Source organism: Orcinus orca, chromosome 20 (assembly GCF_937001465.1).
Source record: "Orcinus orca chromosome 20, mOrcOrc1.1, whole genome shotgun sequence".
Lineage (NCBI taxonomy): Eukaryota > Metazoa > Chordata > Mammalia > Artiodactyla > Delphinidae > Orcinus > Orcinus orca.
Genome location: NC_064578.1, coordinates 52,905,066 through 52,920,615, shown reverse-complemented (window position 1 = coordinate 52,920,615; position 15,550 = coordinate 52,905,066).

Genomic DNA, 15,550 nt, shown 5'->3' with positions numbered 1-15,550 from the left:
AAGTCCAACTGAAAAACTGTTGTGGGTCCTCATCGCTCTTGGGATAAAGACCAGTGTCTTTGACACAGCTTCTGAGGCACGCATGGTGGGGCCCCTGCCACCCCCTCCAGAATTCTCTCTCACTCACTACATTGCAGCTTCCCTGCTCTTGTTTCCCTTACTGAAACTCACCGTGTTCCCTTCCACCTCCAAGCCTTTGTACATACTGTTCCTTCTGTCTGGAACATCCTTCCTTTCCCTCTACTTTTTAAAAGTTTACTCTTTCTTTAGCTCTCAGCAAAAATTTCCCTCCCTCCCCCAAAGCCTTCCCTGACCACCTTGACTGAAGCAGACTCTCTTGCAGAAGCTTCTCATCTATTAAGAGAGAGCGATCAGTAGCAATTAGACCCGAGTTTGTTGGATTATCTGATTCTCATCTGTCTCCTCCACTAGACTCTGAGCTCCATAGAGGTGAATCAAGCCCCTAGCACATAGCAAGCACTCAATAAATAACTGACAAATGATTGGCTAATATGCATTGAGCCCATAGTGTATGTCACACACTCTAAGCACTGGGGGTGCAGCAGTGATGAAAATAGTCAACTAGCTCTTCCTTGGTGGAGCAGACGTGAGAGGCATGAGAAAGTTCTTCACCCGGAGGAAGTGTTCCAGAACCTTAACCTCTTTTGCCACATCCTCCTCTTCATACACCCCTGCTGCATGTCAACTGTCCTTGCTCTCAAACCCCCATCCTCTGAGCTCCCTGAGGCCCTTCCCTCCAAATCCCAGTCCCGTGTCACCGTTTGCTGTGTCCGAGGGCAGGGGTCAGGCTGAGAGAGCTCTGTCTGTCTCCTCTGTCTGTCCTGGGAAGTCACCAGCCTTGAGCCCGTGTTAGAGTCAGGGGGCGTATGGCCAGAATATGGCCAATGAGTTTGGAGCAGATAAGGTCCAGGAAGGAGTCTTGAGCAAGAGCCGTGGTGGCCCCAGAGATCAATATCAGAGCCCATGAAGGGTTATTAGATGTGGGTTCTGATAGACCCTGGGGGCTGGGAGCTTGGGGGGGGGGCTAAGGAAGAGAGGGGCTCCAGAGATATCATTTTGCTGTACTGTTCCAATTCCCCTCATCTGTCCTTTCTAGTATCCCAGCCCCCTGCCCCACCTCAGGAAGAGAACTCAGCCTACTCCTCCCTACGTTAGGGAGCTCCAACTGTCCTTTTCTTAGGAACTGATGGTGGATGTAATAGTAAGGTTTTTCCTTTTAATAAGCCAACATAAAAAATATGTGTCCTCATCACTAATTCTCCCAATGCATGTGTGTATGTGTGTGGGGTTGGTGGCTCATAGAAACCCAAGCTCTAAGGTGTGAGTAGTTCCCCAGATGCCCAGGGTCAGTAGGGGTTGTAGCAAAGCCCAGCCCAACCTTCAGAACTGCACATAGAACCATGACAGAAGACATGGTTGTTGTTTTAAGCCTCTAAGTTTTGGGGTGGTTTGTTTGGCGGCAATAGCTGACCGATACACAGGGGAAACAGCCTCTTTGGTTCAGCCTTCACTGACTATGTGTCAAACACCTGCTGTGTGCCAGACACTGGACTGCATGTTCGGGAGAACAGGGTAAACACACATAAACTCGGTCCCTGCCTCCAGGAAACACTGAGTACTGAGAGAGACAGACATGAAACAAATACACTGACAACAAATGTGTTTATTTACAGACGGGGCTAAGTGTTCTAAAGAAACACTTGCTGAGTATCGCAACAAAGGAAACGGTGTCATGGCTGGAGGTTTGCTGAGGAAGTGACACTCAGGATGAGATCTGAAGTCTGACAGGTGTTTTCAATAGGCAAAGAGGGAGGGAGCAATGTTCCAGAGAGTGGAAATGGCATCTGCAAAGGCCCTGGTGACCATACCCACTTTTCTATCGCTGTCAGAGATGACACAGCTTTTTCTCCTTCTTACCTTGCTGAGATTTCTTTTACCAGCAGTTTGGGACAGCTGAAATTTCCTAAACCAAGCACCAAAATTTCCTTATTTGAAAGTAAGAGAAAACAGCAGAACTATAAGGCTCAAAACACCAATATGGGAAAGAAATATATGAAAGGGATTCCCAGCAAATAGAATACGAAGCATGAGATGTTTTCATCTACGCAGAAGTCAAGAAGCCAGCTTTGGGAAGGTCCAATAGTCTAAAAAATCAATTGCGTTGAGGTTAAATTTACATATAATAAAATTTCCCATTCTCAGCATACATCCATTTGGTTTCTTCTAAATGTATACATCCATGTACCAGCACTATAATTAAGGTCCAGAGCAATTTTATTCCCCAAAGTTCTCTCTGGCCCCAAGTGGCCACTAATCTGTTTTCTGATATCATAGATTAATTTCCCTTTTTCTAGGTTTCATGTAAATGAAATCAGATACTATGTACTCCTTTTAGGGTTTCCAGATTTAGCAAATGAAAATACAGGATGTCTAGTTACATTTGAATTTCAGGTAAACAAAAATAATTTATTTAACGATTTCATGGGGGACTTCCCTTGTGGTCCAGTGGCTAAGACTCTGTGCTCCCAATGCAGGGAGCCCGGGTTCAATCCCTGGTCAGGGATCTAGATCCCTTATGCTGCAACTAAGACCTGGCACAGCAAAATAAATAAATATTTAAAAAAAAAGACTTCATGGGACATACTTATGCTTAAAAAATGTTGTTTATTTGAAATTCAAATTTAGCTGGACATCTTGTATTTTATCTGGCAATTCTTATATCTTTAGTTTTATTGATCTTTTCTATTGTTTTCTTTGTTTCTATTTCATTTATTTCTGCTCTGATCTTTATGGTTTCTTTCCTTCTGCTAACTTTGGGTTTTGTTTGTTCTTCTTTCTCTAGTTCCTTTAGGTGTAAGTTTAGATTGTTTATTTGAGATTTTTCTTGTTTCTTGAGGTAGGCTTGTATAGCTATAAACTTCCCTCTTAGAACTGCTTTTGCTGCATCCCATAGGTTTTGGATCGTCGTGTTTTCATTATCATTTGTCTCTAGGTATTTTTTGATTTCCTCTTTGATTTCTTCAGTGATCTCTTGGTTATTTAGTAACGTATTGTTTAGCCTCCATGTGTTTGTGTTTTTTACGTTTTTTCCCCTGTAATTCATTTCTAATCTCATAGTGTTATGGTCAGAAAAGATGTTTGATATGATTTAAATTTACTGAGGCTTGATTTGTGACCCAAGATGTGATCTATCCTGGAGAATGTTCCGTGCGCACTTGAGAAGGAAGTGTAACATGCTGGTTTTGGATGGACTGTCCTATAAATATTAGTTAAATCTATCTGGTCTATTGTGTCATTTAAAGCTTCTGTTTCCTTATTTATTTTCATTTTGGATGATCTGTCCATTGGTGTAAGTGAGGTGTTAAAGTCCCCCACTATTATTGTGTTACTGTCCATTTCCTCTTTTAGAGCTGTTAGCAGTTGCCTTATGTATTGAGGTGCTCCTATGTTGGGTGCATATATATTTATAATTGTTATATCTTCTTCTTGGATTGATCCCTTGATCATTATGTAGTGTCCTTCCTTGTCTCTTGTAACATTCTTTATTTTAAAGTCTATTTTATCTGATATGAGTATTGCTACTCCAGCTTTCTTTTGGTTTCCATTTGCATGGAATATCTTTTTCCATCCCCTCACTTTCAGTCTGTATGTGTCCCTAGGTCTGAAGTGGGTCTCTTGTAGGCAGCATATATATGGGTCTTGTTTTCGTATCCATTCAGCAAGCCTGTGTCTTTTGGTTGGAGCATTCAATCCATTCACGTTTAAGGTAATTATCGGTATGTATGTTCCTATGACCATTTTCTTAATTGTTTTGGGTTTGTTTTTGTAGGTCCTTTTCTTCTCTTGTGTTTCCCACTTAAAGAAGTTCCTTTAGCATTTGTTGTAGAGCTGGTTTGGTGGTGCTGAATTCTCTTAGCATTTGCTTGTCTGTAAAGCTTTTGATTTCTCCATCGAATCTGAATGACTTGCCAGGTAGAGTAATCTTGGTTGTAGGTTCTTCCCTTTCATCACTTTAAGTATATCATGCCACTCCCTTCTGGCTTGTAGAGTTTCTGCTGAGAAATCAACTGTTAACCTTATGGGAGTTCCCTTGTATGTTATTTGTCATTTTTCCCTTGCTGCTTTCAATAATTTTTCTTTGTCTTTAATTTTTGCCAGTTTGATTACTATGTGTCTCGGCACGTTTCTCCTTGGGTTTATCCTGTATGGGACTCGCTGTGCTTCCTGGACTTGGGTGGCTATTTCCTTTCCCATGTTAGGGAAGTTTTCAACTGTAATCTCTTCAAATATTTTCTCTTGTCCTTTCTCTCTCTCTTCTCCTTCTGGGACCCCTATAATGCGAATGTTGTTGCGTTTAATGTTGTCCCAGAAGTCTCTTAGGCTGTCTTCATTTCTTTTCATTCTTTTTTCTTTATTCTATTCCACAGAAATGAATTCCACCATTCTGTCTTCCAGGTCACTTATCCGTTCTTCTGCCTCAGTTATTCTGCTATTGATTCCTTCTAGTGTATTTTCCGTTTCAGTTATTGTATTGTTCATCTCTGTTTGTTCTTTAATTCTTCTAGGTCTTTGTTAAACATTTCTTGCATGTTCTTGATCTTTGCCTCCATTCTTTTTCCAAGGTCCTGGATCATCTTCACTATCATTATTCTGAATTCTTTTTCTGGAAGGTTGCCTATCTGTACTTCATTTAGTTGTTTTTCTGGGGTTTTATCTTGTTCCTTCATCTGGTACAAAGCCCTCTTCCTTTTCGTCTTGTCTATATTTCTGTGAATGTGGTTTTGTTCCACAGGCTGCAGGACTGTAGTTCTTGCTTCTGCTGTCTGCCCTCTCAATGCTTATATCTTTATGGCCGGTTTCTTTCACTCAGTACAATCACTCAGTACAATGTTTTTGAGATTCATCCATGTTGTGTGTATCAGGAGGTGCTTCATTTTTCAATTCTGAGTAGTACTTCACTGTATGGACATACCACAGTATAGTTACCCATTCTCCTGTTAGTGGATGTTTGAATTGTTTTCAGTTTGGGGCTTTCAATGGGCTGAATGTTTGTGTCCCCAAAAAATTCTTATGTTGAAATCCTAACCTCCAATATGATGGTATTAGGAAGTGAGAAGGTCATGAAGATGGCACCCTCATGAATGGGATTAGTGCCATTATAATAGAGAATCCAGAGAGCCCCCTGGGCCCTTTCACCATGTGAGGACACAGGGAGAAGATGACAGTCCATGAACCAAGAGGAGGTTCTCACCAGACACTGAATCTGCCGGCTCCTTGATCTTAGACTCCCCAGACTCAGGAATTGTGAAAAATAAAATTCTATGGTTTATAAGCCCCCAGTCCATGGTATTGTGTTATAGCAAACCAAACGGACTAAGCTCTGAATTCAGCTCTGAATATCCAAGCTCAATATTTAACATCTTTCTTTCCCCAAAGACGATGCTGGTGCCCTTGGACTTGTGGTCACAACAGACACATGTCATGGAGGACCTGAGGAATTGCAAAGACAGTTTGTGGGAGATGCACATATGACTGTGCTCCTAATCAGCCTGTCACTCACTTCTGGCAGGTAGAGCCCTCAGCCCTGTGTCCCCTCTCCCCTCTCTCTGTGCTTCCCAGGGCTGTCATGACAATGATATTAATTAATACATGCAAAGTGCTAGAACAGTGTCTGGCACACAGTAGGTGCTCAAAACTTGTCAGCTGTCATGATTAACATGAGTGTTTATTCCGCAGAATGTTTCACCTGCTGCATTTCACAGACTCTAAGACATACCATTTTTATAGGCGCCCCAAAGAAAGAAAAGACGCAGCCTACAAAATACAAACACAATGCTTCTTACCATTCAGAATATTACTTTATTTTATTTTATTTTTATTCTATTTATTTATTTATTTTGGTTTCATTGGGTCTTTGTTGCTGCACTTCATTGCGGTGCACAGGTTTCTCACTGGGGTGGCTTCTTTTTGTTGCGGAGCATGGGCTCTAGGCGCCCGAGCTTCAGTAGTTGTGGTGCTCAGGCTTAGTAGTTGTGGCTCATGGGCTCTAGAGCACAGGCTCAGTAGTTGTGGTGCACGGGCTTAGTTGCACTGCAGCATGTGGGATCTTCCCAGACCAGGGATCCACCCTGTGTTCCCTGAGTTGGCAGGCAGATTCTTAACCACTGCACCACCAGGGAAGTCCTGGAATGTTACTTTATATTTGTTGAAAGATCTCTTCTAGATGAATTTTGTTCGTGCATGTAAAGGAAAATGTAAGAGAAATGAAGTGTCTGTAAAATTTCTTTCTGATTGACTGCTTTTTTTATTGTTTAAAAAGTTTCAGACCATATAAAAGTAGTCAAAATAGTGTAATGACCCTCACATGTGCCCGTCACTCAACCTCAGCCATCTTGTTCCATCTGTATTCCTGTCCATTCTCCTTAAACCAGATTATTTGGAAGCAAATTCCAGATACATCATCTTATTGCAAAAATTTCAACTTATGTCTCTCAAAGAAAGAGCTCCTTTAAAAATGTATAATAACATTGTCACACCTAAAAAATTAGAATAACTCCTTAACACATACAAAATAAGTTGTCAGTGTTCACATTTCCAATTTTCTCCTGACATTTTTTGAGAGGACTCAACTCTTCTGGATCACTCAGAATCATTAATATCCGTATATTATATAAAACATCATCCAGGCTTCCCTGGTGGCGCAGTGGTTGAGAGTCCGCCTGCCGATGCAGGGGACACGGGTTCGTGTCCCGGTCCGGGAGGATCCCACATGCCGCGGAGCGGCTGGGCCCGTGAGCCATGGCCGCTGAGCCTGCGCATCCGGAGCCTGTGCTCCGCAACGGGAGAGGCCACAACAGTGAGAGGCCCGCGTACCGCAAAAAAAAATAATAAAACACCATCCTCTGTGCCACCTAGATCAGCGGTGGGCAAACTTTTTCCTGTAAAGTGGCAGAGAGTAAATATTTTTGGCTTTGTGGGACACTTGAATTTTGTCAAAAGTACTCAACCCTGCATTGTGGGAAGCATTTCCACAGATAACAGGTGAATGGCTGGGCGTGGCTGTGTGCCAGTAAAACTTTATTAGTGGACACTGAATTTTCAATTTCGTATGATTTTCACGTGTCATGAACATTATTCCTTTGATTTTGTGCGATCATATGAAAATGTAAAAACCATGAGCTGTACAAAAACAGGCAGTGGGCCACGGTTTGCCAACCTCAACCCCGGTCTAGATTTGGTGAGGCAGTGTTTCTTTAAAGGTGACAGGCGAAAACTAAAAACCACTGCTACTGGGTTCTTGAGGCAGCTTTGCAATTACACACAGTGGCCTGCTACTGATTTCTATTTCCAGGGCATTTCCAAGCACGACTTATTCACCCCTGATCCCCCCCACCCCATGCACACCCAGTTGGTTCCCAGGGGCTCAGAGTGCCCTGCAGTGATCTGCAGGATTTTCTTCGAGGCTTCAGACACTCCTGCAGGAGTCCGTGCCTTGCCAGAAGCAATCAAACAGTGCCAGTCATTGGAAGATGCCTCCCTGTTTCGGATCAAGATGTGAGACAGTGTGATTCTTAGAATAGATCAAATGCGCTATACCTTTTTGATGTTCTCCTTTATCAAAGCCAGTGCCTTTTTCCAAAGAGAACACCAACACCGCGGGCAGCTGGTAAGATGATAATTGTTCTCACCAGGCTACTCGCTGCCTGAATTTGGGGACTGCTTCTTGTAACGGTGAAATCCTAAATAATATATTCAAGTAGGTGGCTTTGTTTTGCATAACTGATTTCTAGAAGCAAGTATTTCTCCCGCTGCTGTAGATTCTTCAACCTTTTAAAAATCATAGTATCCCATGCAGTGACTATGACATTCTCACCCAATTCCATCTCAGCACAAATTTAAGTTATTCTCCCCATCCCCACCCCGACACCACGACCACCACCGTGTGTTCTTTGTTTTTGTTTTTGTTTTCCTTGGCCGTGCTGCAGGGCTTATAGGATCTTAGTTCCCCGGCCAGGGGTCGAACCCAGGCCCTCAGCAGTGAAAGCACGGAGTCCTAACCACTGGACCGCCAGGGAATTCCTGAACAAACATTTTTTTCCCACCACGTGTTTTGCTGTGATAAATAGTGCTGCAAATAACATCTTTGGGGATAAATCTTTTTTCCATGTTTAGGATGATTTCTTTGGATTCCCAGAAGTGGTCCCCAAAGAAGAAAAGATCTTGGCTTTTTTTTTCCAGAAGGATGTGAGGATGTACAACAGGGCAGGCCTCACCCACCACCTCTGGGTCTTCTAGTTTAAACATTTCTCCTGGTTATTGACTTACTGGAATTTTTTGATTTCTTGTGTGACGCGCTATCTTCTTGAAATGGTTGGTTACTCACTATATTTCCTGTTTTGGGAACTGTCTTTTCATGTGTTTTGCCCACTTGCCTTCAGGAATCCAACTGTTGTGTTCCCTCTTCTGTCACTTTATATGATAAGATTATTAACATTATTTCTGTCACATAAGGTACAATTTTTTTCAAGTCTATTTCTTCTCTTTTAATTTTAGTGTGAGTTGTTTTTTATACACAGAGGTTTTAAATTTAAGGTTGTCAAATCTGTATCTTTCATATGAGACAAAAAGGAAAAAAAATCTACTTTAAGTATTTTTAAAATGAAGGCATTGTTTGCAGACAGTGCAATCCACACTTCTGGATGCAGTTCTAGGGTTTTCACAAATGCATACATTGTGTAACCACCACCCCAACCAAGACACAGAATGGTTCCATCGCCCCCAAAATCCCTTGCACCCTTTTTATACTTTAAGTATTTTAAAATCCAAGAAAGCTGAAAGGATTGACATGATGAATAGGCAATTCTTTTCTCCTAACCATTCTATGCTTTTAAATATTGAACCCAAATATTGAAGGTCTCTAGCAGATGGTGTAACAACTATTGCTCTTATTGACACCATCACACAGGCCAACATAAGCATAATGGGAATACCAGAGGAGAAGAGAGAGAGAGGAATAGAAAAATGTTTTCCAAATAAATAATGGCTGAAAACCTCCCAAATTTATTACACCAACCTACACATCTAGGAGACTCAATGAACTCAAATAGGATCAATGTGAAGAGACCCACAATCAGATACATACTAGTAAAAATGCTGAAACTCAAAGAAAAGGAGAAAATCTTAAAAGCAGAAAGAGAAAAATGACTTTACACATACAAAGAAACCCAATAAAATTAATAGCTGATTTTTCATCAGAAATGTTGGAGGCCAGAGGCAGTGGTGTAACATATTCAAAGTGCTCAAAGAATAAAACTATCAACCAGGAATCCTATACCCAGCAAAGCTATCTTTCAAAAGTGAAGGCAAGGGCTTCCCTGGTGGCGCAGTGGTTGAGAGTCCGCCTGCCGATGCAGGGGACACGGGTTCGTGCCCCGGTCCGGGAGGATCCCACATGCTGCGGAGCGGCTGGGCCCGTGAGCCATGGCCGCTGAGCCTGCGCGTCCGGAGCCTGTGCTCCGCAACGGGAGACACCACAGCAGTGAGAGGCCCGCGTACTGGAAAAAAAAAAAGTGAAGGCAAAATAAAGACATTCCCAGATAAAACTGAGAGAATTTCTTGCTAGTAAACCAGCCTTATAAGAAATATTAAAGGAAGTTCTTCAGGCTGAAAGCAAAGTGATTCCGGGTGGTAATGTGTATACACAGGAAAAAACTAGTAAAGATAATTATGTAATTATAAAGATAGTATAAATGCATAGTTTTTTCTCCTGTATCCTCTCAACTGACTTAAAAACAATTGTATAAACTAATATGCATATAAAGTATCGTTGGGCCTATAACATATAGAAATGTAATATATTTGCCTATAACAACCAAAGGAGGTAAGTGGGAGGAAAGCTATATTGGGCTAAGGAAATGACTATAGATGGTAAAATATTAATTATAACAATGTATAGTTGGGTTTGTAACATTAATATGTATAAAAATAATTCCACAGAAAGAGAAAAAAAGGGAATAGAGCTATATAGGAGTAACAATTCTATGTCTCACTGAAATTAAGCTAGTATAAATCTGACCCTGATTCTGATCGATTAAAATGTATATGGTAAAGTCCCAAAGCAAGAACTAAAAAAAAAAAAAAGAAGAATACATAAAGAATTCTTACAAATCAATAACAAATAGAGGAAGAAAACACAAGAGGGAGGAGATATGGGGATATATGTGTATGTATAGCTGATTCACTTTGTTACAAAGCAGAAATTAATATACCATTGTAAAGCAATTATACTCCAATAAAGATGTTAAAAAAAATAACAAAGAGACAAATAGTCCAATTTATTTTAAAGATTTATTTAGTTAGTTAGTTTTGGCTGCACCGGGTCTTAGTTACAGCATGTGGACTCTTAGTTGCAGTAGTTGCAGCATGCATGTGGGATCTAGTTCCTTGACCAGGGATCAAACCTGGGCCCTCCACACTGGGAGTGCGAAGTCTTACCCACTGGACCACCAGGGAAGTCCCTAACCAGTCCCAAAAGACCACATATTTATATGATTCCTTTCATATAAATGGAAATGTCCATAATAGGCAAACCTATAGAGGTAGGAAATAGATCAGTGGTTTCTTAGGTCTGGGAGCGGATGGGGAGATAGGGAGGTGATTGCTGAATGGTATAGGGATTGAGATGGTGAAAATCCAATTCACTGTGGTGGCGGTTGTACACATCTCAATATACTAAGAACCACTGAACTGTACACTTTAATTGTGTGAATTGTATGGGATGTGAATCTCAATAAAGCTGTTTAAATAATCCAAGTAGAAATTTGTTTGCAATTGTATTAAATCTATAGGTTATTTGTGAGGCACTGACATTAGTATAATACACACTCACCCCAACCAAGAGTGTAGCACGTCTTTGCTTTCACTCAGTTCATTTTGGGGTCCTTTATTAGATTTTAAGTTTTTGCCACAGAATCTTATGTTTTCTTATTTGCCAGTTCCTAGATGGTTTCTAGATTTTGTTGGGATGGTGAATAGTATCTTTAATTACACTGTATGTTTGTTTATTGTTGGTGAAAAGCAAAGGAATTGATTTTTGTAGATTAATCTCGTAACTGGGGACCTTGTGATATTTCTTATTATTTGTTCTCATAGTTTGTTCATTCCACTGGCTTTACTGGGTATATAATTATATGATGTTCAAATAATGACAGCTTTCTCTATTGCCTTTTAGCCTTTACACCTTTCTTTTTCTATTTGACTATAACTTCGCATACTTCAGTAATTATTGGTTTACTCAAGTTCTCTATTTTTGTGTAATTTTTAGCATTTTATATTTTTCTAGTAATTGAACCGTTTCATCTAGATTTTAAATGCTAGCCCATTGTTAGTCATAATCACGATGTTGTTCTTTTTTATATCTCTGCCTCGGTCAATATTATTTACTCTTTTACAGTTTGTATTTTATCTGCAGCCAATCTCTTTTCTTCCTATTTGATTTTGCTAAAAGTCACTTTATCTTAGTAACTTTTTCAAAAATTAAACTAGTTTTCGGTTTTGTTAATCTTCTTTTCTTCCCCCGTTCATATCATTGATTTCTGCCCATATCTTTAAAATCATTTCTTTTGCATTTGTTTGTGTGGTTTTGCTTTATTGCTTATTTTCCCACTATTTGAGTTAGATGCTTAACCCATTGCAGAAAAATATATCTGTTGAATAAAGTTTTTATCAAATGCTTTTTCTCCATCTATGAAGATAGTCATCTGTCCATTAATCTGTCAAAGTGGTGAATTAATTAATAGATTTTTCTAACGCTAAACAACCTTGCACATCTGGTATAACCTCATCAAATGTCATAGTTTTAATATATTGATGAAATCAAATGGTAATATTTTTATTTAGGATTTTTTTGATTCATGTGAGAAGAAATAGCTTTTCCTTATTCATGCTGTTCTTGACGTTCTTGTATTAACACTGTATCACCTTGGGGCAGGGGAGGATTTTTTAAATGATCCCCCAAAAGTACCAAGTGAAAGCACTTGGAAATTTGACTACATTAAAACTAAGAACTTCTAATCAATAGACGACACTATCAAGAAAGTAAAAGAACAAGTCACAGATTTGCAATGCATAACTGACAAAGGATTAGTATGCAGAATATATAAAGACCACCAAATAGTAAGAAGGAGACACCAGTATAAAAATTTTTCCAAATGTATTTAAATTTTTTCTTCCAGTTTTATTGAGATATAATTGACATACAGCAGTGCATAAGTTTAAGGTGTACAGCATAATGACTTGGCTTATATTATGAAATGACTACCTCAATGAACATATCTCATATAGATATAAAATTAAAGAAATAGAAAAAAATTCCCCTGTGATAACTCTTAGGATTTACTCTTTTAACAGCTTTCATATATATCAATGTTAATTATATTTATCATGTGTACTTTTAAATAGAGTGGTGGGTTAGTGGGTGGTCTTTTTAATGCCTCAATATTTACATATCTGTTATTTTACACGTATCAGTTATTGCAAAATTGCCAAAGAGATTGTTTTTGAGGCAGAGCTGATGTTCCTCTTCCTGTCATCTTTGTCCCCCGACTCCCCCCAGCTGTGGCTTCCTGCCCACAAGGCTGCCAGGAGCTGTCACTGCTCAGGATCAGAAACCAAAGTCCAGTTGTGTTTGGAATCGGTGGAGAGATTCAGAGGGGAACTTTACTTGCCTCCCCAAAGGAATTTCCAGAACCCAAGCTCACACTGCTACCTGGCCTGGCTCACACAAACCACCTGTACTTTGAAAAGAAGCACTTTGCTCCTGGAAATGATGAGGCTGGCATTCTAGGAGGAGGTGGTGGCTTGGGGTTGGAGCAGAGGAGAGGTTGTTCAAATGAATGAATGAAGGGCTTCCCTGGTGGCGCAGTGGTTGAGAGTCCGCCTGCCGATGCAGGGGACACGGGTTTGTGCCCCGGTCCGGGAAGATCCCACATGCCGCGGAGTGGCTGGGCCCATGAGCCATGGCCGCTGAGCCTGCGCATCCGGAGCCTGTGCTCCGCAACGGGAGAGGCCACAACAGTGAGAGGCCCGCGTACCGCAAAAAAAAAAAAAAAAAAAAAAAAAAAAAAAAAAAAGAATGAATGAAGAACAGAGGGCTAGCACAGGAAAAACCTGAGGAAGCCAGGAAGGAGTCACGTTCATGGAGAACCACTGACAACAGAAAAGTAACTTAAAACAAAATAAGCCGGGGCTTCCCTGGTGGCGCAGTGGTTAAGAGTCCGCCTGCCGATGCAGGGGACACGGGTTCGTGCCCCGGTCCGGGAAGATCCCACATGCCACGGAGCGGCTGGGCCCGTGAGCCATGGCCGCTGAGCCTGCGTGTCCGGAGCCTGTGCTCCGCAACGGGAGAGGCCCGCGTACCGCAAAAAAAAAAAAAAAAAAAAAAATAAGCCATCCCATGCTTTGCACACTTCTCTCAACTGACCCTAAAATGGAAGGATACACTGACCTCATATATTCTGGTAGAGAACGAGTAACCTGAATCTAATCATCATAAGGAAACATCAGGCAAACTCAAGTGAAGCACTTCTATTTTTTTTAAAGGGAGAGAGTTGTTCTTCCAAATTGTCAATCTCATAAATACAGAAATGTTCCGGATTCAAGGAGACACGACAACTAAAGGCTGGATCCCGGGGATGGGGAAAGTGTTAGGAAGGACAGCATTTGGGTCAATGGACAAAATTGGCAAATCACCAGTAGATTAGACAAGTATCATGTAAATGTTATATTTACTGAGGTTGGTTACAGGTGGTTAGGTAAGAGAACAACTCTATTCTTAAGAAATACACGCTGAAGTATTTAAAGGTAAAGGGCCACGATGTGTAGAACTAACCCTTACGTGCTTTAGAAAATATATGTATATTGAGAAATGAAAACCAGCTGGAATTAAAACTCTGCCCCACCATCCATCTATGGACACAGATAAAGCCAACCGTAAAGTTAACGGGAAACATCCCCGCCCCCGGGGATATGCTGCAGCTGTAGTGTTCTAATAACTCCCTTTATGGGTGACTAGGGCTATTTTACTCACTGAGAAGCTTAGTTCTCAAAAATCACAGGCTTTTGGAAACTTTCTTATTTGAAATTATATCCATAAGAATTCAACAGGGAATTCCCTGGCGGTCCAGTGGTTAGGACTTGGTGCTTTCACTGCCATGGCCTGGGTTCAATCCCTGGTTGCGGAACTAAGATCCTGCAAGCCAGTGCCACGCGGCAAAAAAATAAATAAATAAAATAAACATCCTACTCTTGCCTGTAAGATGTAAGTCACTTTGACACAGACAAGAAGCCTCCATTTCCAGCCCTGATACAGAGATTTAGATAGAGTTTCTAGACACAACATGCCACATTTTTCTTAACTTTGTAGTTTCCAAGGAAACAGGACCCTGAGACCACTTTGCAGTCCAGACCTGATGTTGACTCATTTATACAAATCCCTGCTTTGCTCTCAAGCTATTAAAACACAGCTTCACTTAAATTTCATTCAAATTCCTCTCCTCACCCAAATTCTGTAGCTTGATCCAGCTCCTTTTTGGGGACGTGGTCTCTTTCATTGCAGTGAATCAATAAACCTGACTTTAGTTTGTCCCTGGTGATTGGGTTAGGATGGAGTGGTGGGTGATGAGTGGATGGATGGATGGTTGAATGGGCAGATAGATCAATAGAGTGAAAATAGAGGAAAACTTCATTTAAAATGAAGTCAGAAAGCCCAGAAGAGAGAGCTCTCATGCATATACCACACACTGCAGCCTGCATAACCAGAAGGAAGAAGGGAGATAAAAATTATTTTAACAAGGTCTGCTCATATAGAATTCTTTGTACAAAATTCTCTTGGTCTCAACTTCTTATGCATGATGATAAGAATGTTACTTTTTTCCTTCTGGGACAGGAGAGTACATTTTTTCACATGGGAATTTCACTTCCTGGTTTTAAGACAAGGGAGGAGGATTCCTCCTTGCCCCAGCAAGATCCACTAACCACTGCTTGCAGTCAACAAGAAACCACCACGGGGGTTTCCCTGGAAGTCCAGTGGTTAAGACTCTGTGCTTTCAATGGAGGGGACGTGGGTTCGATCCTGGCAGGGAGACCAAGATCCCACATGCCCTGCGGCAGAGCCAAAAAAAGAAAAGAAAGAAACCACCACAACCTCAAAGTCTTGTTCTTCTCCAATAAACTTTTATTCAAAACAACCCTCCCCAATTTCCTCCTGAAATCTAATAAAAGCTGACCTGCTGTCCACCTCTTCGGACTTGCCTGTGGTTCACCACAGCTTTCTCTGCTCGAACTGTAATTCTTCTGCTATTCCTGAATAAACTCATTTTGCTGGTAAAATAACTTGCCACTTTATTTTTTCAGGTTGACAATAGATTGAGGATGATAAAGCTAAAGCAATGGGGTGAACTGTTAACAGTAAATAAATCTGGGTAAAGGGCATATACAAAATATTATTTTTATTTGTGCAAGTTATTTGTAA